Raw genomic sequence first — 22,234 nt, 5'->3', positions numbered from 1 at the left:
ATGGAGTTATACCAAATGCATACCAATTATAGATTTGTATACTTTATATTGAGTGTTGCACACACTGATTGTTTGCTGTGTCCCATTTACTGCTCCCTGGACTTCAGCACCACATGTACTGACAGTTGCATCCGTAGATTGCTGCTGCATCGATAGTCTATTGAGCAGTCATATTCATTGTTTGTTCCTCATATCTGTCTCACTGGCCGGCACATCCAAAAGTGGCATTGCTAGTACATATATTGAGGTTCCAGATGTACTGCTACTTGAGTATTGAACCCTTAGATAAATTGTCGCAAATCGAGGTCTAGTTGCTAGTATATAGACTGCAGTATCCTACAAACTGCTGAAATGCTGTTGAAACCCACAAAGTACTTATTGTATTTTAACCTTGCAGGATAGATTGTTGCATTACTTTTTATTGTTCCACGATTGTTGCATCCCATTGATTGTGGATCGCTGTTACATAGTATATAATGCTCCTTGGCGGAATTCTCCCTAGCTTAACTGTTTTAACCCACATAATCATCATGTTGGCCCACCCCATCCATGTCACTTTGATATTTGACCACTATACCAGGCTTGGTTATCATAGCTCTCGTGTCTCTGCTTTTTAAAACAGCTCTCACACCAACAAAAACAACCTCACGAACAGCCTATAACTCCAAAAAGTCAGTTTCTAGTTTTCATCCCGCTCACTCAACCGAAACTGTCCACATGTACCACATTTCTGCAAATCTTTACTTACTGCCTGACACAGCAAGCTTTCCTCCATACTCATTTTCCTTGACCTTTCAGCCACTTTTGATACTGTCAACCATACTACCCATCTGCCTTCTCTCTCCTTCCTTGGCTTCTCTGGCTCCATTCTTTATTAGTTCCGCTCCTACCTCCCAAACCGGTCCTACTATGTTTCTGGAGTGGGCCAGATCGCCTCCCAACACCCTTCAGCCTACGGCATTACCTATGGTATGTTCTTGGCCCCCCACTTTTCTATCTTTACACAATCCCCCTGTCTGCCTTGGTCAAATCATTTAATCTTTCTTGTCATTTCTGTACTGACGATTCAGAGATGTTCTACTTCTTGTCCTTTTCAGACTACCTTCACTTTAATATGTACTCTTGCCTTCTTTCAATCCACTATTGGATGTCCTCTCATTTCCTGCATGTGAACCCTTCTTAAACTGAAATTCTGATCTTTCCCCCTTCCTCTTCTGCCTCCCCCTCTTGTGTTCTTTTCCTCTGACTGCCCTCCCCTTCTCCCAATCTTCCCCAATCTCAGTCATTTTCGACTCCTCCCCCTTATTTTCACCTCACATTGCCAACAATGCCCGCATCTGTCGCTTCCTTCTCTATAATCATTGTCATGCTCGTCCCTTTCTTTCATTGCATTCTACTAAACTTCTTATCTCCTCCTTTATTTTTTCTCACCTTGACCACTGTTCTGCACTGCTAGTCAGTCTCCCTGCCTCTCCCTGCACGCCCCTCCGCTCCACCTACAATTCTGCTATTCCTCTACTTTTTCTTAAACCTTGTCACTCCTCTACTTACTCTTCTCTTTGTTCTGCCTATATCCTGAATCAGGTCTCCTTTTCCACTTCCTCTGTATTGGCTTTAAATGTCTGCATGGTCTTGTCCCAGCCTTATATATCTTCTCTTTTCTGTTTCTATTCCCCCCTCATTCTCTACGTTCCCAATCCTGCTTCCTTCTTTCAGTCCTCAAACCATCATGTGCTTCCTCGAGTTCCCACTCGTTTGTACTCCTCGCACCAAAACACTGGAACTCTTTTCCTCTCACTATCCTCTCTTCTTCCTCTTGTTAAGGATAATGAGTCTGAGAAGACAATTTGGCTCAGATCAGGTGACTTTTAGCAACACAACAGTAAGAGACTACAAATGTTTGTTGAGCAGAAAGCATGTGCTTACACATAATGCAGGAGCTGCTTTCAAGGGACAAGCATAGAGACATGCTTCGGATAATATAGGTCCCTTTAATATCTTTCACACTCGTCTGAATGACCATTTTCTTTCTGCTTCTTCTAGCACCTTACTTTCTTTCCTTTATGATGAAAGTGCTCTATACATTTCAATAAATACAAACACAAACCCAAGCAGCAAAGGAGTTCAGAAAATCAAACCTACCCACTAAGAACCAAGATGAGTGGGGAATCTTTTACAAGACTCAGACAGGCCAGATTAGAAGAATCACTAGTTGTTGACAAGCACAATTTCTTTGTGAGACCACATTTCTGATACATCCCAAAATACCTAGCAGGATACCAGCAACAAGTAATAGTGGAAACACACCCACCATGCCTGAACAACCTGAAAGAAGGAAGCAAATGAAAATAAAGAGAAGAGATTACAACTTTCCACACGGAACTACCCAAAATGATTAGCTCTGGCTGGGAACCTAACAATCAAACTCTATACAATCTGTTTCACATATCTATGAAACAGTATGGTCTATATGTACTTCCTTCATATTGACACTTCAAATCCCTGTCATACATTTTTGCTCGAGCAAGTGCAGAGTACAGGAAACATTACAACCTTTTTCATGGATCCCAATCTGTGTCCTTTATCCACACTATGGACATGTACCTTTCTCATGGCATTTAATCCATACAGTAATCGAAATCAAACTGTTCAGTGTGTTTGGGTGAAAAGCATATAACTTTACTGTGATGTTTAATTTAGCATCTTCGTCCTATATCTATATAGTACTTATTATTCTGATTTCAGCATAGCATGATTACATTCCCGGCCTACATTCCCGGTCTGACCCTGCGGGTGGATGGTGGGGTCAGCAAGGGGGCCGGATGCAGCCACAATCAGTGCAAAGTTGGGTGTGTGGAAAGCGTGGGCAGAATAACGTGGCTACCCTCTCCATTACACCCTCAGGTGGTGGGAGTTCACAACATGAGAACCTCAGAGGGGCCAATCCCTTTTAAGTATAGCAGAAGCAGCATTAGAAGTAACACAACTAAGCCACCAAAAGTAGAGGCTGTTACATCAAGAGCTGTTTGCACCAAGTACTCCTGGCTAGTAAATCAGTGAACTTCCTGCATCCAGGTACAGATAGACATATCTTATTGCACTGCATCTTCGGAGTGCACTGGAGAATGCCTTTCCCCACTTGAAAGGCATTCTCCAGTTTGAGAAGCAGCTGCAATGGGCATATGGAGCTGGCAATGTCAGTTCTTTTCCATGCATGCACCACTTCCAGAATCCAAAATTGCGGACAAGCCTCTTGCTGTCTCAGCCACACGCCAGCGTGCACGTGCTATCCCATGCTTCATTTTCCACAGTCCACCAATTACTGGTTAGAAACAATCAGGCAACCATGTACTCACAAACACAGTATTCCTGTCCCAGGGGCTGGAAAACGTGGCCCATATCAGCCAGGGATACCAAAGCGCAGGCGTGGGTGTTTTGAGAAGGAAAGAGTTCATAGGTGAATAGCGACAGAAGTTTGCAGCTGCAAAGAGGAGACAAGAGGCTGGAGTTTGGTGAGGAAAAAGCAGAAGGTGGCACGAGGGGATAAGGAGGAGGCCGATAACTGAGCTAAGGAGGAGGTGGAGAGGGGTTCTAAGGAGAAGGTGGTGGAGAGAACATCCCGGGGGAGGTGGAGAGAGGAGCAAAGATGGAGATGGAGATGGAGAGGGGAGCTAAGAAAGAGGTTTTTGAGAGACTATCTAAGAGCGGATGGGGAGAAAAGCTAAGGAGAAAGTAGAAAGTAGAGCTAACAACAATTTTTAAAACACAGGGATCAAGATAAGGATTGGATGGACAAGAGCTAAAAGCAGCTCCTGGGCATCCTAGCATTAACCAGTAAGTGGGGGCGACCACTGGAAAATGATGAGCTAGTACACACCATCCGGCAAATATAATTTTAACATACGATGCAAATTTAAACCGTTTGTCCATTATTTATGACCCCTTATGTTTTATATGTCATATTGATGTGTCTCAATGCCTAGTTATAGATTGTCCCAAACGCAAAGAGTTAATGTCATATAGGCATGTTTGCTCAGCATCAATTGGCCTGGGGAGCCAAAGGTAGCTCATGGTAGCTGTTGGTGTCAAGCTAACTAGGCTCTTCTGAACTACAAACAGGAACAAAATTGCTCCCAGCTCCCCTCAATTTCAACCCCTGCAGTGGAGAGAAGATCTAAGCAGGAGCCATACAGAGGAGTTACGGAGGACGTGAAGAGGATAGCTAAGGTTAGGAAGCAGACGGAAGAGTTAAGAAGGAGACAGAGAGTAAGGGTATTGGGAAGTGGTGTGTCATTAAGTGGAGGAATATACCTGTGATTTAAACAGTTCTAAACCCAAGGCAAGTCACAAATGGCTGGAACTTTCAAACAGCTATTTGTTAAACGCGAGAAATGTATTTTGAAAGTGCATCAATACAAATTGTAATAGAAACACATTTACAGTCTCAAGCATATCAGAGCTTTTTAGATTGTAAAATAGTGTTCAATGATTCTTACTTTAAATAAATCAACGCAACAAAATAACCAAGACATCCACCATACTGAAATGTGGCACTCAGGCACTGTCAGTTGTTACAAGCAGATGCTGATATGTTGTACTTATAGGGGTTGTACATGTCCTAATTTGAAGTTACTTATGTAAACAAATGACTGACTGACAGTTCATGTAAATTAAAACTTAGGTGGCATGAGGAGTTATTGAAATATGCTGATACAACCATAATAGATTTTTGAAATGGCCAACAATGACATTCTCTTCTGTTGTGGCAAGGTCATTTGAAAGCATTGTTCTTGCATTTCGTTCCTCAAAAACAAGCATGCATGAACAGCCGACAGGGTAATGTTGGCTTAATTCCTATATAAACAAATAGGATGGTCCGTGCAACGTATTCGGTACGATGTCCCTTCATCGTCTGCCTTTTCATCCCCAGGCTTTTCAAAGTGCACATTCCATCGAATGTGCTCATCGAATTCTTTAGGGGTGGGGGGTGGGAAAGGGCAGATAAGTGTTTGGTCGGGTGGGCAATGGCAAATAATAAGTGTGGGAGGGAGGATTGGGGGGGTAGCCCCCCAAAATAAATAAATAAATAAATAAATAAATGAGCACATTCGATGGAATGTGCACGTAAAAGCCTGGGGATGAAAAGGCAGGTGATGAAATGACATGGAACCACTTATCAGATGAATCGCACCCAACGATTCCCTAAATTTAGGGTTATCCCTAAATAAACCATCGATGTAGCAACTGGTATTTGTTCTCACTTCAGGAACCAGTTGAATTTGGTCCACTTTCTTGCCCTACCATGATCTCCCAAGATCAGAATTTTAGATTTTTTTGCATTGATCTTTAGGGCATTTTTTTTTAATGTATAGGGACAGGTCCATCAACTGTCTCTGAAGCCCAATTTCCGTTTGATCTAAAAGGAGTAAGTCATCTGCAAACAGTAAGTGGCCTACTGGATGGCCCGCGATGTTTGGCGGAAAACATCTTGTTTTCACAAAAGCCTCTGCCATGTCTGATATAAATGTACAGAAGACCGCCGGTGCCAAACAACACCCCTGTTTTAGCCCATTTTTTGCAAAGATTTCATTTGACAATGTACCCATTCTGTCCAGTCTGATTTTTAGTGTGGTATCTCTATGCAAGGCTTCCATGGGTTCACTCAGAGCCTTGGGACAACCCCACTTCTTTAACTTGACCCACAGGATTCTCCGGTCCACAGAAAGCCTGTTCAAGGTCAATCGAGGCGATGCAAATTGTCCTTATCTGTTTTTGTTTGACCAAACACTTGAGCACATTGATGATAAAGACATTTAAGGCGGTACCTATCCCCTTTCGGAAAACCCTGCCTGCCACTGGTCCTGATGATGGGACTTCAGACTCCATTCATTTAAGTACTTCAAGATGATTGCTGCAAATATTTTGCCCACCACATCAAAAGGGCGATATGCCTATAGTTGCAAAGATTAGACCTATCACCTCTCTTAAAAATGGGAGCCACAATAGACTTAGTCCAGGACGTTGGAATCTTTTTGGCCCTTGTAACCATCTCAAACAGTATGAACATAAATTTTGCCTATCTGACAGGATCTTTTTTCAAGATTTCATTGGTCAGGCCATCCGGCCCAGCCGCCCTTGAAGCGTTCAAGTTATTTAGAAGATCAATGATCTCTTGATTGTCAAATTTGAAATCCCAAGGAGCTTCTGAGGAGATGAGTGGGCCAATTTTGTTAGCCCCTTTGGACTCATATAGACTTTTGAAATGCGCCTCCCACACCTATGAAGACACTGAATTTAATATTTTTGAGTCCTCCGGGGTGTTTAGATCGTTTATTAACTTCCACACCCCCGCTGTGTTTTTCTTAATTGCAAGCTTCAGCATTCTTTGGCCGTCTTGCTGGATTACTTGATGTCTATGCTGATGTAACCAATTTTTATAGTTGTTTTTTGCCTTTTTTAAAAGGGCTACATTATTGGGCATTTTGTGTTTTTTCACCAAGTTTCCCAGCCTCTTTAACACTCTCCTTTTTGTGGCGATTTCCTCGTCGAAGACGTGCTTTGGTTTAAAGACGGGCTTCTTTAAGCACACAGACTTTTCTCTAAAGGCCCGAAGACACTCTGGATATATAAATATTCCCCCTTTTTAGCATGGGGAATCAGAGCATAGGGCCGTTAAGGAAGATGTTATTGACAGCAGTCCTCTTCCTTTTATGCGTAAACAGTTTCCTCCTGGGCCCACCTCATAATACTGGCCTTGTTGATGATAATCTATTGGTGGATTTGTGGAGGCCCAATCTAGGCAGTCAAGCTCAAGAATATTATGATCGCTCTGCTCCGTAGGTATCACTTTTAAGGAAACAAATTTTGCTAACAGATCATCTGTGGCAAATATATAGTCAATTGTACTAGATTGTCCCCTCCTTTTCCAGGTCGCTGCCGTGGGTAGATCACCCCGCAAGTAACCATTTGCCATGTGCATATCTCTCTCTAAGGGTTCCTTTTCAAAGTCCAGTCCCCTTTTGACATTCTCTGTAGCACCAGTTGATATGACTTCTATTTTGGTTCCTTGTTTGTCGAAGCATTCCATATTGAAGTCTACACAAAGTAAAACGGTCAAGTTTGACCAAATAGATCTGGCGTCGTCAATTGCCCTAAGTAAAGTGTTCTTAGTACTCAAGTCGCGCCCAGGACTTCTCCAATAAACATTGAAAATTAGCATCGTTGGTTTCACCTATTTCCTTTGAGAAGTGGTTGTGGTAACTGTTGTAAGTTGGATGAACTTCAAAGCCATCCAAGACCGGCATTTCCCTCAACCAAGTCTCCTGGAGACAGATGAGATCATACTTAGTCAGATTTTTGTTACTTTGCCGTATAAATGAACAAAACCCCTTGTATTCCAGCTGGCTATAAACCTGCCCTACCGCTGTCTATGGGACTCTTGTGCTGGTGTTGTGACCTGTCTGCCAATGTTCCTTTCAGCCAACTCCAGTCTTCCGAGCGGCCGACCTCCAGGTCGTCACTTTTCTTCAAGGTGACCGTTCTTTTCCCTTTATGAATGCCAATTTTAAATTCTTCTTTGCCCTCTTTGTAGCTACATCCTTGGATGTTGGGGACGTCAGGCACATTTTGGGAGGACCCTCTTTCGTCTTTCCCCTGTTCCCGACAGGGGATCACACTCATGTTTTTTACTAGATTTTCCATTTCCTTTAAAGTAAACCCATGAACACTCAATTTGGTCCCTTCTTTCATGAGAAGATTCTTAGTATTCCGGGATGCCAAATGAAGAATCAAGCTCTCAGTGTGTGTTTTGCTTGGGAATTCAATTAGTTCAATATCGCTAGAACAGATTTTGTCCAAGGTTGGAACAGATCACAACAGCCTCATTACATTTGCTCTTTCCATCACGAGGCCGTCTGTGAATCCTAGAATTCTTTCTAGAGATAATTTGAACTCCTCAGTTAATGGAGCATTGTTGTGTTTGTGTGGGTTTGCTTGTTTAAGTCCTCGGTGAACTCCTTCCACTGTACTGTTTACTGCCCATGAGACTGTTCTTCTAGGGGCCCCTGATAGTACGCCCCTCTGTGTCGTATCTGTATGATTCGTCTCCACCTCTACTGTTTTTCTCTGTTCTATAGTGACTCTTCTTTGTTCCATTGTCGTGAAGAGTTGTTTTGAGTTTGTCTGGGAATTTTGAGAGAAGTTTTGCTCATCCGATTCTGACGATTCGTCAGAAGTTTCCATATTTTGGTGTGCCCTCGACCTCCATTTGGGAACATTGTTATCTTTTCACCTAATTGAATCGATGTCTATAGATCCCCTGGACCCAATTTGATCCGTCTCCGCATTTTGGTTTGGTGCACTGCATACTCCCTTTCCTGTGCCCGCAGGTACGATAGGGGCCCTAGAAATAGGTCCACATGCAGCCTTGTGATGATGTTTGTTTCCCTCCATCCACCTTGGATCCAAGTCTTCCGAATAGGTAGATAAGTTCATCAAGTCATTTTCTATGTCGTTGTAAGACACATCGCTCTCTCGATCTTCGTCAGTCAATATTTCCAAATCGATCCCAACAGTAGTTGACAAGCCCAGATTGCCAGTTGACATCAGGGACGTCATTTCACTAAAATGCCAGGGGTAGCGGAAGTGACATCACAGTGCCACACCCCCAAGAGTGACATCACAGGAAGTGGTGTCATTTGGCCACACCCCCACAGGAAGTAATGTCATTTAACCACACCCCACAGGAAGTGATGCCATTAGACCACACCCCCACAGGAAGTGATGTCATTTGACCACGCCCCCACCATGACATGGCCTCATAAAGCATTATCCCTCAGTGCACTAAGAAAAAAATGGTTATGATATCAGTGTATTGTGACATTTCATACAAGAATGGATCATCATATGTAGCAGTGTCAAGGTCCATGTTGCCACGTGAAGTGTATGAACCCCAATCCCCTCTTGATGTGGATCTGCCCTGTTATTTCAACAGGACTACAGAGCGAAATCACATTCTGGGGGGACAGGGATAGGGGAAAGCCAGGGTAAAAGGGGAGAGGGAGAATATTTCAACAGCAAACATGTATGGCATCCTCAGTTTTTAATGATTCTTTTTCTTGTGTTATTTTGGCTGCCAAAAGATTAGTTCAAAATGTCTTCAAGGCATACAGTGCATTACTGAGTGATACAAACTTTAGTACCCAAAGCCTCATCAGTCCTGTCCCCATATTTTATGGGGGACAAAATCCTGGCTGCATTTTGCATTCCTCCCACACTCACCAACACTCTTTATATGCCTAGGTTTCTGTTCCTACATGTTCATTGTCCTCCACACCCAGCACCTCTCCACAATGGTACACATTCCAACAATTAGTACTATTATATAGATTTTGGGATACTGCCCAACAGTTGCTCTTCCTTCACTCTGATCATAAGACTTAAAATGTAGTTTCTTACCAGATTAAGCAGAACAGTGGCTTGACAGACATGCCGGCGCTGCTGTTTCAATGGCATGTGAGGTGAAGATTCTGACTCGAAGGCAGGTTGTTGCTTAGGTGACCGGAAACCAGAGGAGAGGTCTGTGAGTGTTCAATGGCAACAGATCAAGAAGACACAGAACTCTGGTAGTGGAGCTGCAGGTGTTTGGCAGAGAAGAGGCTGCAAGTATGGCAGGTGCTGTTTTGAGGTCACAGAATACTGGCTGTGATGCGGATGGTGCCAGGCTGGTTTTAACAGAGGACACTGACTGGGTGTGTCTCATCATTGCTTGGTTGACCACAAATCAAGGATACAGTGCTGGCATTGTGAAGACAGAACTGTAGCTGTGGGGTAGCTGGTGACTGCCTTAAAGGAAGTTGCTGCTTAGATGGCTCATCATTGCTTCATTGACTGGAAATGAAGAGCCAGGTGGGAATCGGATAGCAAATGTTTTCAAGACACAAAACTCCAGCTGTGCTGCAGCTTCTGGCTGACTTGTCAAGAAGATGCTGATGGAGGCTACTCAAATTCTAAGAGACTGGCAGTTGACAGATGCTTGTGGCTGTGCTACTGGTAGTGCCTGTCTGGCTTCACAGGAAAATGCTAATTGAATGTCTTGCTGTTGCTTGGATTGAAAATCTGTAGGATGCCGGCAATGTGGCAGATGCTGCCATTTTAACGACACACATGATGTTTCTGACGTAATGGTCCATTGTTGCTTAGCTCACTGGTAGAAAATAGGATGTTGACAAAACTCAACAGCATACCATGCAGTGTTTTGAAGATAAGACAAACTGGTTGTAGTGCATGAGCGATGTATCATGGCTGACTTCATGAGGAGAAGAGGCTGGTAGTGTAGGAGAGTAGCAGATGGTTTTGAAGACTTTATGTGGTGCTGATTAGGTCTGCGTGACTTGAAAATAAAGACCTAACTGGAAAATGGAGCTATAATCTAACAGTGTCAAAGAATATAATGGTTCATCTTTTCAGAGGATACCTCCTGTGTGGCATGTCAGCAAACCGGTCAATGGCATCACTCAAATTTACCTCGTCAACCTCCATAGGTTCACATGCCATTACCAACAAATCACTAAGTCTGTTGTCTCCACATCTATTTCGCAAATAGTTTTTAACTCTTTTCAAACAGGAGAAGAACCTCTCATTTGTTGCAGTTGTAATCGGCAATGCAAGAACCAGATCCAAAAGGTTTAGGACATCAGAAAAGCCTCTTGGAGATTCATTGAGATAGTACCTGACAGAGTGAATACCTGCTAAAGTCGTGTCAGATAAATAGCCCCTTGCAGTGTCAAGGCCTGAATGCAATGCAGCATAATCTACTTGGGGCCCTAGGTAGTGCCGAGCAAGAAAATCTGCAGATGAGTCCTCCAAGAAATTTTTAGCCCTTGGATTGAACATGCTGGCAGCCTTGATAAGCCCCATGTTATCTATAAAACGAGCATCCAACTCTCTTACAAACCTATCCAAGGTGCAGAAAAACACCTCTTGCTTTATTCGTTCAGTCTGTGGCATTCGATCCTCAGAGTGCTCATAATGTCCAGGCCTCTTCCCTACAGTAGTACCAACAAGGTATTCTTTGAGTTTGCTGCTCAGTTGGTGCTGCCTTACTGGTAAAGCTCTGCGGTCGTGGTCTTCAAATGTTTCAATACCACATTTTTCTGCCAATTCTGTTGCGTCATTGACGATTTTCACCCAATGGCATTCTTGTCGAAGGTTGACGAGGGCAGTTCTTGTCACTTGAATTAGGTGACTCGCATCTGGCAAATCCAGATTCTTTCTCTGAAGTTCCTCAGATAACACACGAATCTTCTTCAGAATTGCTTCCATACTTAACAAAGTTAGCAAAAACTCAAAGCACTGCATATTTCGGAGAAGTCCTCTGGCTTCTGAACAAGCCTGCTTGTCACGCTGTTGCGATGATTCTGTTACACTGAGAACAACTATCATGGTTTCAAATCGAGCCTGTATTTTTTTAACACACGCGTACCAATAAAACCATCCAGTGCCACAAAGTCTTTCTAATTCTTGTACTGCCAGACCGCTTTCTATTTGAGCTTTTACAAAGAGTTTGTGCCGAGAAGAACTTTGTGAAAGGAACACATACACAGCCTGCAAAGTTGAGAAAAACTCCTTCACTGTTTGTATGTTAGTGATAGTTTGCACTAACGCAAGGTTGAGACGATGTGCATGACAGTGAATGTAAACTGCCTGTGGAGCAATTTCTTTTATTTTCGCTTGCACTCCATTGAAACAGCCACTCATAACTGATGCCCCATCATAGCATTGTGCCACACAGTTCTTCCAGTCAAGACCAGCATTGCGTGCAGATTTGTCAATGGCTGCAGCTAAACTGGAGACATCCAACTTCTCCATGTGGTAACATCCCATGGCTTTTTCCTGAATGTTCCCATCTTGATCTACAAACCGGATCACAAAGCTCATCTGTTCTTTATGCGAAATGTCTTTGGTTTCATCAACCAACACTCCAAAGTGCTTTGTCACTTTCCTAACGATATTCTGACGTATAAGATTTGCCACAACTGAGATCATGTCATTTTGATACTCAGGAGATGTGTAGTGCCCATATCTTCTAGCCATTTTTACTTTAAGAAGTTCATTATTATCAGATAGCAAACGCAATATTGCTATGAAGTTTCCCTTATTGTGTTAGTCTTGCGATTCATCTGTGGCTCGGAAAGCAAGTCCTTGACGACCCAAAACACATACAACCTTTAGTAATTGCAGCACATGTTGACGATTCTCTTCAATCTCTTGGTCCCCAACCTTTTCTAGCATTGAAACAATTGAGTGGTGAGGGCCTGTAGTCTGTTGTACACGCTTAAAGTCTGCCCAAGCTACAACCGAAGACTTATGCTTATCAGAATCTGAGTGCATCTTTAAAGAACGACGTGTCTTTTCCCATTTAGCTAAGCCAATGTCAACAAATGGAACATTGCCACGTGCACGCCCCCCTACTCCAGAATTAGAACCAAAATGTCTGCATGCAAAACAGTATACTTTATCTTTCAGAACGGAATACTCCACCCAAGGATATGTTATGTAGTCTCCGTTAAACTTACGGGAACCAGTTACAGGGTATGTAGGAAGTTTTGGCTGTACAGGATCACTGCATGGATTTGGTGACAGATCAGTCACCACACTGTCATCTAAATTGGGAACGGGAGATCTTCTTGGAATGCCCTGCTCAGCTAGACAAATCTGCATACTGTTATCGCTCTGCAACCAAGAGCTGCTTGTGCTCTCCCCGAGGAGTGAAATGTCGGGTGAGCAAGCACCAGTGGGGGGATCATCAAACATGCCAATACGGGAAGAACAATCCTCAACATCAGGGTTGAAAGAGCACCCAGCACTATCCAGGAAAGTTGATGTGTTGCTTGGGTCATCAGCATCACGTGAAACCATCACAGCAATGTCTGCACGTGGACAAGAGCCTTCAGTGGCCACTACAAATGAAGGAGATGCTATGTCAGCCAAGGAAGGTGGAGTTGTAGACAAAGAGTCAGCATGTGAAGATAGTGAACCAATGTCAGCACATGTAGATGCACTGTCTGCACCTGAAGAAGCAGCCTCGCTGCCAGCTAGAGTTGATGTGCTGGCCGATGGTTGGACAACATGTGCAGCTGTGTTTGAACTGCCACTTGAGGTATCATCAGACTTCTTGCGCTTGCTTGAATCAGAGCCTGGAGTAGGGCCAGCTGCTCTTGCTTTTGGAGAAAACATATCAACGATTGACCTGTGTTTTGGATCCTTGGGTTTTCCTGTAGGTGTAGACATGTTTGTTCTTTTAGTACTGCTAAATCAGAAGCTATTATTAAAGCAAATGATGGATTCCTCAGTGTCCTCCCGACTTCTTTTGTGCTTCACACTTCTTTGGAGGACCACTTCCGCTGAATACCAAAGAGGAGACAAATCTGAAATGTATTGCTTTGGCTTACAAGTTTATCACTGTACTCCCTGAAAATAAGCGAGTACTCCCCAAAAAGAAAAACAGATTACAAATACTCCCCAAAAAAAATAGGAAACAAACAATGTGGACCCTGAGCCCCTGCTTTCGTGCACACAGCTCCATGGATGTTTGGAGAGGTAGTGCACGTAGTTCCAAAGGAAGAAAGTACTATTATTACTGCTCGATCGGTAGACATGCACATGATCTTTTAATGTGTATGAGTACTAGGTGCAACGTAATTATTAGAAAAACCTTTCCGTATTTCAGTTAAAGCATTTTTACTTGCTTACAAAATACTGCCGTGGGGAACTAGATTTACATTTTTACTCCCTAAAAATCATTTTACTTCCAAGTTTACAAAATAGGGATACAATAGTCCCACTTCAAAATCTTATCTGGAGCACTGAGTACATACTTAAGCAGTGATTTCAAGTATGTATCTGTCAGGGTAATACTTTACATTTGAGAGATTAAACTGAAGTGAAGAATGCGTTCAGTGTCATACAGTTTGAAGTTAATTTTGTGGTATTCTCTGATTAAATGGAAGAGAAACGGCCATCTTTAGTGTTGAAACAACTAGGACAAGGCTGCAATGCATAAATAGATAAGGACTAACAGATCAGATCATTAACATATGCTGTACATTTTCAATATGTTGCTTCACGTTCATTTACCTCTCACAGCGGTCACAGATAAGGCTGGATGTCAGCTGCTCAATGGTGGTATTGTTTGCTGGCATTGAGAACACAGAAAGGAAGGATCTCCCAGACGAAAATGCAGGTCTGAAATAATAACAAAATATCAGAAAGATTCATTTGTGCGACACCAGACCATATTAATTTTTAATAGCGTTTTAGAGTTCTGGGGTGCACGCATCATGCAAAGACAAACTGGACCACAAAGGCTTTGCACATGACAGACCTAGAGAATGACTTCAGGCCCGGCAACGATTCATCATTAACCTTCTGTGACTCAGAGGGACGCATTTTATGCACCATTACCCTAGGATCTCTAGGAACTAGCTCTGTAGGCCGCAGCAGGCCCAGGCTGTGTGTATGGCTCGGGCAAGGAGCAGTTTACATAATGTCGTGTCAAAATGTAAAGTCGGCACCAAATTAATTTTACTAACGTGCAAATATGTGTCGGCGGCAGCTTGCAAGCCGCCGCCGACACATATGCACGTTAGTAAAATGACTGAATTAGGTGCTTCCTGCCGTCGCCACCAAATTCTGAATTTTACTAACATGCAAATGTGTCGGCGGCAGCCGCCGCCGACACATATTTGCACGTCAGTAAAATTAATTCCACTGCGCTGGACTCAGTCTCAGTCACTCACCTCGAGACGAGTCGGCACCAGCGGGAAGTCACTGGGAGACGAGAAGTGCACCACACGCGTTCGGCGTTTCACGTGCAGCAACTAGCAAGCAACAATAATCAAAATGGAGGCCAACACAAGCGTTGCAGCACGCTGTGGCCACGCCCCCTCTTCCTCTGATTGGTCAACGCCAGAGGTCGCAAGAGATTGACAGGGGTCGCTGGCCAATCACCAAATGACGTCCCTGGTTGATATCCTCCCGGTTTGATGGTCTTTGTATGTTCCTGGGTAGACCGAAGTTGCTTTCTTTGCACTTCCGACACGCAGACTTATTATTCAGTTTATGTGTGGATTTACCTTCTGATTTGTTGTTATCCACAAGAGAAGTTTTGGTCTTCGAGTAAGTGCATAACCCTTCTTTATTTACCACCAGCTCTGCACTTTCGAGCGCCTTTGCGCCCTTTTTTGGAGCCCTAAACATTTCATATGTTTTAACTTTCGAAATGATACGGGCCAGGTGTTTTTGGATTTCCAACTGTTTCTTAACAAGCGAGGGGTTTTTACCTCCCTTTGCTTTATTAATGTCTAGAACCACTCTCACCGGCGATGTTGTTGCATCGTTAGTTCTAACTGCAGTAGGCTGTTCTCCTATATAAGCGATAGGTGGAGGTACATCCAGCATAGTATGTGGAGCGTAGTCCTCAGTTCGGGTCAGATCAATTTGGGCTCTTACTGCCAGTGAATTGCAACTAAGCCTGTCAGCTCTCTGCTTTTCTTTTTGTAGAATAATTGGATCCAGTATACTCTTTAAGATTTGCGGGATTTGATCAGTGTTTTTGTCGAGATTAGACGGTGGAGCGGTAATGAAGACTTCCACAAAGATAAGCTTTGAATGTAGCATAGCTATCACTCTTGACTGGTCCCGTAGTTGGTCATTCTGGGTCTCAATTAATTTCATGAACGGTGACATTGTAATAGCAAATGCTGAAATCATTCTTGCATCAATTTCCAGGTTCCCCAAGGATTTATCTTCTACCTGTGCCGCTGCTAGGTCCATTAAAAGATCTTCGTCGGACAAGGAAGCTGGCCCACGTTGTCGTTTACTGGAGAATGGGGCCTGTTGTTGCGTTTCGGCTATTTCTGGTCTTCTAAAAGTCCCACCATTTCCGTCTAAATTGAACTTTTGGGCAGGGAACTACCACGCACCGCTTGGTAATAAGTTGGAACCGCCATTACACCCTTCAATAGGGGCCCAGTCGTAGATGTAACCAAGTAGGCCCCCGTGGTGCCCTTTTCTTGGGCAATCGCTCTTACATTTGTCTTACTGGTGTTGTAGCAGAAAATGTCTGTGTAGCTGCTTAGGGAGGAAGTAAGGCCCAAAGGCTTCCAACCTATATCGGAGGCATGAAAGTTTGAAGTGGCCTCTTTGTGGTGTGTGGCTCGTCCAAATATAAAAGGGTCTGATTGGAGCAGATCCTTTTCCTGGCTGCCTCTTTCCCCTGTTCCTTGTGTCGACATCTGTTGAGGCAGCGACCCACCTTCTTTCACGGATTGCTTAACCTTCGGAGTAGTTGACAGGGCGGTCTGTTTATAGAGTGGCGAGCTCTTACTACTCCCGCACTGGTATTCTAACCGCTGATCAGCCTCCGAAGCCATGTCTATAGGTTGCATTTTATGGACCTCTTCCAGCCCATTTGTTGACTTTTGAGCATCAGGAACTTCTTGGTCTTCTGGGGAAGGTTGTAACAAGTTTTCATGGGACAAGGTTTCTTTGCATATTTTGATTTCTGGGTATAGTGCACTGATAGGCGCCATTTTTAAAAGGTTTTCACAGCACTCCAAACTCTCCACTTGTATCCCCCACCCCTTTTGCCCTTTAGCCCTATGTGCACACGCTATCAATGAGAACACTTCCGGCCAAATTAGAACGATAGCACTGCTGCAATCCTGCACTTTGGCAGATCAATGATGGACTCACGGGCGTTATCTACGATCCACGACAATCTAGTGGATAGTAGGGTGAATAAGTGGGGGGTGAGACAGGGGTAGGGGGGAGGGTGGGCACACTCTGTGCCCGCCGAAGGCAATGCCAAAGGCCCATGATTTTACGCAGGCCGGGACAAGCACACGGCCAAGACCTCACCAACGCCGCGCCCAACAACAAACAAACAACAAGGTGTTTGCACAACTCGTCTCCTCTCAGCTTTATCAGCCACACACCAATGCGGTGTAGGGCAGTGTAGGGCAGCTCTATTTCTTGGTGTGCAGCACCTCTCAGTGGGTCCTAGTAACGAGTCCCGATGCGACGCCTACTGCGGCTCTGTCTGCGGGTGTCAATACTGGCAAAATACCTCAGACCGCAGACCTTGGCCCACCAAGGGCGCCAACAGCACTCCAACGGCGCACCAGCGGAGCCAGCGGACCCAGCTACCAGCTTCTGGCTTCATCAGCTTCACACACCGTCCGTACTGCCTTACTGCCGTTGTACTGAGTTCGAAAAGTTAGAAAAAAGGACCTAATGGATCGTCAAACTGCACCAGTACTCTCTACTGCTCTCTCGTCTCTGGCCACTTCCGACAATCGACGATTTTTGTTGTTATGTTGTAGTCACAAATAACTGTGTTAAAAAATGTGTTACAAACCAGGATTTTCCTAATTCGTTTGGAACTGAGGAGCAGGAATTCACCCAGATCATAAGGAGAGACTGTTGTCATATTGTGAACTTAACTGTTATATTTTTGTTGCCTTTGAACTGCCATGCATTCCCTTGTTGAGTTACTGTAGTTATAAGTGTGAAGGACAGATATCCTTTCTTAGAGTGTTTCCTTTATTTTATTGTAGTGAGGGAAATCCTTGTCAGGGCATGGATAGTGAGACGTTAATCTAACCTTTTGAGTTAATAAATGGCATCTTTTGAAAAACCTTCACAAAGTAGTCAATTTCGGACCCAATAGCTTGACTTTCGTTACCACTTACTCTAACATATCTTTCAAAAATCAAAAGCATAATTAAGAAAAATTGGCATAAATGCTATAATAACTTGACACACAACCAAAACTTTCCAATGTTTGCTTTTAAAAAAAGTCAGAGAATAGGGAACTTCAAAATGAAGAATGATATGACAGGCAAAATAAGGTCACCAGTCTATTACAGACCTTAGAACGAGTAAAAGGACATTATCCATGCAATAAAGGCACAATTTGTAGACAGACAAAAAAAAACACTGTCCCTAGATATAGGACTCAAGAACTGATAGATACTGAAAGAATTTGCAAAATGTGAAAGTATGAATGTTGTTCAAATGATCCAATGCCCATATGGCCTATGGTATTTTGGAAAAACCACCCAAAAAGTAAAAGCCTGGATGATAGAACTTAAAAAGTTGTCTTAAGAACAACATACTAACAGCCCCACTGTTAAACTATTTCATTCAAGCAGTTCACCAATTTGAATGGACAGTCATAACCAAGGTATATGGCAAATATCTAAATGTGATAGATGCCAAACTATCTGAATTTAACCAGGTTACTCACCGTAGTGACCACCTTACTCCTAGTCCATAGTCCCCTTTCCTCCATACTTATGGACATCTCTCCGTCTCTCCGTCCTATGGGACGGGACCGGAGCCCTTTGTAAAAAGCATCAACAAAAAAATATTTTCACAAATTTGTCCTTCCTCTCTTTCTTGCGCGGGAGTATGGAGGAAAGGGGACTATGGACTAGGAGTAAGGTGGTCACTACGGTGAGTAACCTTGTTATACTCCTATGTCCCGTCCCCTTTCCTACATACTTATGGGAGATTCCCAAGCACTCCTAACAGGAACTACGGGTGGATGGAAATACCCCTTACTGAAAAAGGTTCTTCAGCACAGCCTGACCAAACTGAGCATCAGCTCTTGAGCTCATGTCAAGGCAATAATGCTTACAAAAAGAAGATGGGGAGGCCCAAGTAGCTGCCCTAGCGATGGACTCCCACGGGACATATTTCTGAAAAGCAACCGCGTCTGCCTTGCCCCGCACCAGGTGTGCATGAATACCCTTAGAAGGTTTCAGCCCTTGGATGGTGAAGGACTCCGTAATGCAGGCAGCGATCCACCGAGAAATAGTCGCCTTAGATGCCTGCTTACCCTGAGGGTTACCAAAAGTCACAAATAGTTGGGAAGAACTCCTAAGCTCGGAAGTTCTGTCCAGATAGAACTTAAGAGCCCTTCTGACATCGAGACAATGCAGAACCCTTTCTGCCTCTGAAGTAGGGTTAGGAGAAAAGACCGGCAGGGAGATTGACTGATTCAGATGGAATTCAGATACCACCTTCGGCAGGAAAGCAGGATTCGTCTGTAGGGCTACCTTATCCTTGTGAAAGACCAAAAAGGGATGCTCCACTGACAAGGCCTGGAGCTCACTCACCCACCTTGCTGACGTAACGGCAACCAAAAAGGACACTTTCCAGGACAGGTACTTGAGGTCCATTGGCTCGAAAGGCTTATGACACAACGCCATCAGGACTACATTTAGATCCCACGTCGGGTGCGGACTATGAATTGGAGGATAGAGGTGTGTCAAACCAGCAAAATGCCTCTTAACCACTGGATTACACAGAGAGTAAGAGCATTGGTCCATAAAAAGGTAAGCGGAAACCGCTGAAAGGTAAGTTCTGCATGACAGAACATGGACACCCGACTCTGCTAAGAAGGATACAAAGGACAGCACTGTGTCAATTGTCGCCCCCCTTGGGTCCAACTGCTTGTCCAAACTCCAATGACAGAACCTGAGCCATTTGCTTCTGTACTGGGACCTAGTCGAGGATTTCCTGGCTGCCTGGATAATACGCATGTTATCCACAGACAAGTTAAGATCTCCTAAAGACTTGAACTCAGGCACCATGCTGCCAAGCTGAGCGATTGTAGGGAGGGGTGCCACAGCTGCTGTTCTCCCTGATGAAGAAGATCGGGGGTCACTGGTAACCTGATCGGTGGATACACCTACAGGTGTTGAAGTTCTGAGAGCCAAAACCTGGCCGGCCACCACGGGGAACAGTTCACCGAGTTCTTCAGCTTCCAGATTGCTCGGTGGACTAGAGGCAGAGGCGGGAAGGCGTAAGCTCTCATGTTGTGCCAGGGAATCTGGAGAGCATCCCCCAGAGAGGAGGCTCCCAGCCCCCCCTCTGGAGGCATACTGAGGAAGCTTCTTGTTTACCACAGTAGCGAAGAGGTCCACCTCTGGTGTGCCCCAACACAATAAAATCCATGAGAGGACCTCCACCTTCAACTCCCACTCGTAGCTGACCACTGTGCGCCGGCTGAGGGCATCCGCTGTAACATTCAGCTGGCCCAGGATGTGCACTGCAAGCAGCCAAACACCTTGAAGAACAGCCCACTCCCAGATCTGAATGGACAGGTCCACAAGAGGGGGAGACTTCGTTCCCCCTTGCTTGTTGATGTAATACATCGACACCGCATTGTCCGTGCGTATGCAGTCCACCTTGTTGGCTATGATCGGTCTGAACGCCCTGAGCACTAGGAAGATCGCCAGAAGCTCTAAATGATTTATGTGGAGGAGCTTGTCCTGAGGCGAACAGAGATCCGAGACCTGAAGAGGATTTAACATCACACCCCACCCCAGGAGGGAGGCGTCCGTCGTGATCGTCACCGTAGGGGCTGGGTCCTGAAACCCCGCACCCACTGACAGGTTGCTGAGAGATGACCACCATTCCAGGTCCACTCTCATGGAAGCCGGAATCATTATCATCTTGGAATCTGGGTCCACAGCCTGACGCCAAGAACTCCGAAGAGCCATCTGAGTCCTCCTCATCTTGAGACGAGCAAGAGGAAGAGCCAACACGCACGAGGCCATGAGGCCCAGAAGTCTCTGGAACCACCAGGCCGACATGCTCTCCGACTGTGCAAACATCTGACACGTGGCTAACAGATCTGCCATTCTGTCCCCCGTCAGGTACACTCTGCAGTCGATCGTGTTCCAGCGAAAACCCAGGAAAATCAAGTCCTGCGAGACCGTCATGGAAGATTTCTGCCAGTTCACCGACAGCCCAAGATGGAACCGGAACTGAAGGAGAGACTGAATATTGCCCGCTGCTTTCAGCGGGCAAGGACTGCATAAGAGCCAGTCGTCCAAATACGGATACACATGGATACCCTGCAGACGAAGATAGGCCGCAATCACCGACATCATCTTTGTGAAGACACGCGGCGCAGAGCTGAGGCCGAAAGGAAGCACTCACAACTGGAAGTGCTCCTCTCCCAAAGAGAAACAGAGGTATCTCCTGTGTGGATTCCAAATCAGAATATGCATGTACACATCCTGAAGATCCACCACGCTGAGCCAATCTCCCATCTGCAAGGAGGACCGTATCTGGCGGGCGTGATCATCTTGAATTTCTCTTGGGGTAGGAAAAGATTGAGCTGGGAAAGGTCTAGGATGGTGCGCAGGCCAGCCTGGTTGGGTTTGGGCACTGTAAACAGCCGGGAGTAGAAGCCCTCCCCTCGCTCACCAAGGGGAACAGGTTCTACAGCTCTGAGGTCCAGAAGTTTCTGAACCTTGGTTTTGACGGAGGGCGAGCCCAACAGCTGAAAAGGAGGTTTGGAAGGTGAGGTAGGGGGTAGGGGTAAGCAGAAGCCCGCCCAAGCGATTGACAAGAGCCATCTGTCTTCAGTGATGGTCTGCCACGCCTCCCAATGAGACGCAATGTGTCCTCCCACCAGGGTCTCGTGCGAGCGTGGAGAACCCTCATTTTGTAGGTTTCTCGGTGGTATTGCCACCTGAACCTGAGGAGGAGGCTGAGGAGCGGGAGAAAAACCGAGTCCGTTGTTGCCTCTGGCAGTTATTCCCCGGAGGAGTATCCACTCTGTGAGATTTCCGGTCTAGGAAGCCCCTAAAGCCAGAGGAGGGTCGGCTTTGCGACAACGGTCTCTGGGTTTTGAAAGGGGTTTTAACAAGGACTGACAAGGACTTAGCTGTCTGAGTGCTATCCTTTGTCTTGGTCAGCTCTACATCTGTTGTAGAATGAAAGAGCTCCTTACCATCAAACGGAAGGTCTAACACCTTGTCCTGCACTTCTTTTGAGAATTTGGTAGCTAGCATACAGCCACGCCTGCCGTGAGGTATCAACCCCCAGCATAAGGCCCCGAGCCGAGGTGTCTAAGTGATGAGCCGCAGCCTCCAAGAGATCCTGGGCCAAGACCCTGGCGTCGGATAATCCCGCTTTGAAGTCTTCCAGCTTCTCGACCGGAATTAACTCCTCAAACTCTGACAGACCTTTCCACATACGCATATTAGCCCCCCCTAACACCAGTTCGGCATTGGCCTGCCTGAGCTGCAAGGCCGAGTTGGCGAAAATCTTTCTCCCAAGGTAGTCAAAGAGCTTATCCTCCTTTCCCAGAACCTGAGTAGCCGTCGTGGAAGAGGATGCTGCAGGCCTGGACTGCAAAGTGGCCGCAGCC

This window comes from Ambystoma mexicanum, chromosome 14 (genome assembly GCF_040938575.1).
Source record: "Ambystoma mexicanum isolate Mex_15411 chromosome 14, UKY_AmexF1_1, whole genome shotgun sequence".
In the NCBI taxonomy this organism is placed as follows: Eukaryota; Metazoa; Chordata; class Amphibia; order Caudata; family Ambystomatidae; genus Ambystoma; species Ambystoma mexicanum.
This window is presented reverse-complemented; position numbering follows the sequence as displayed.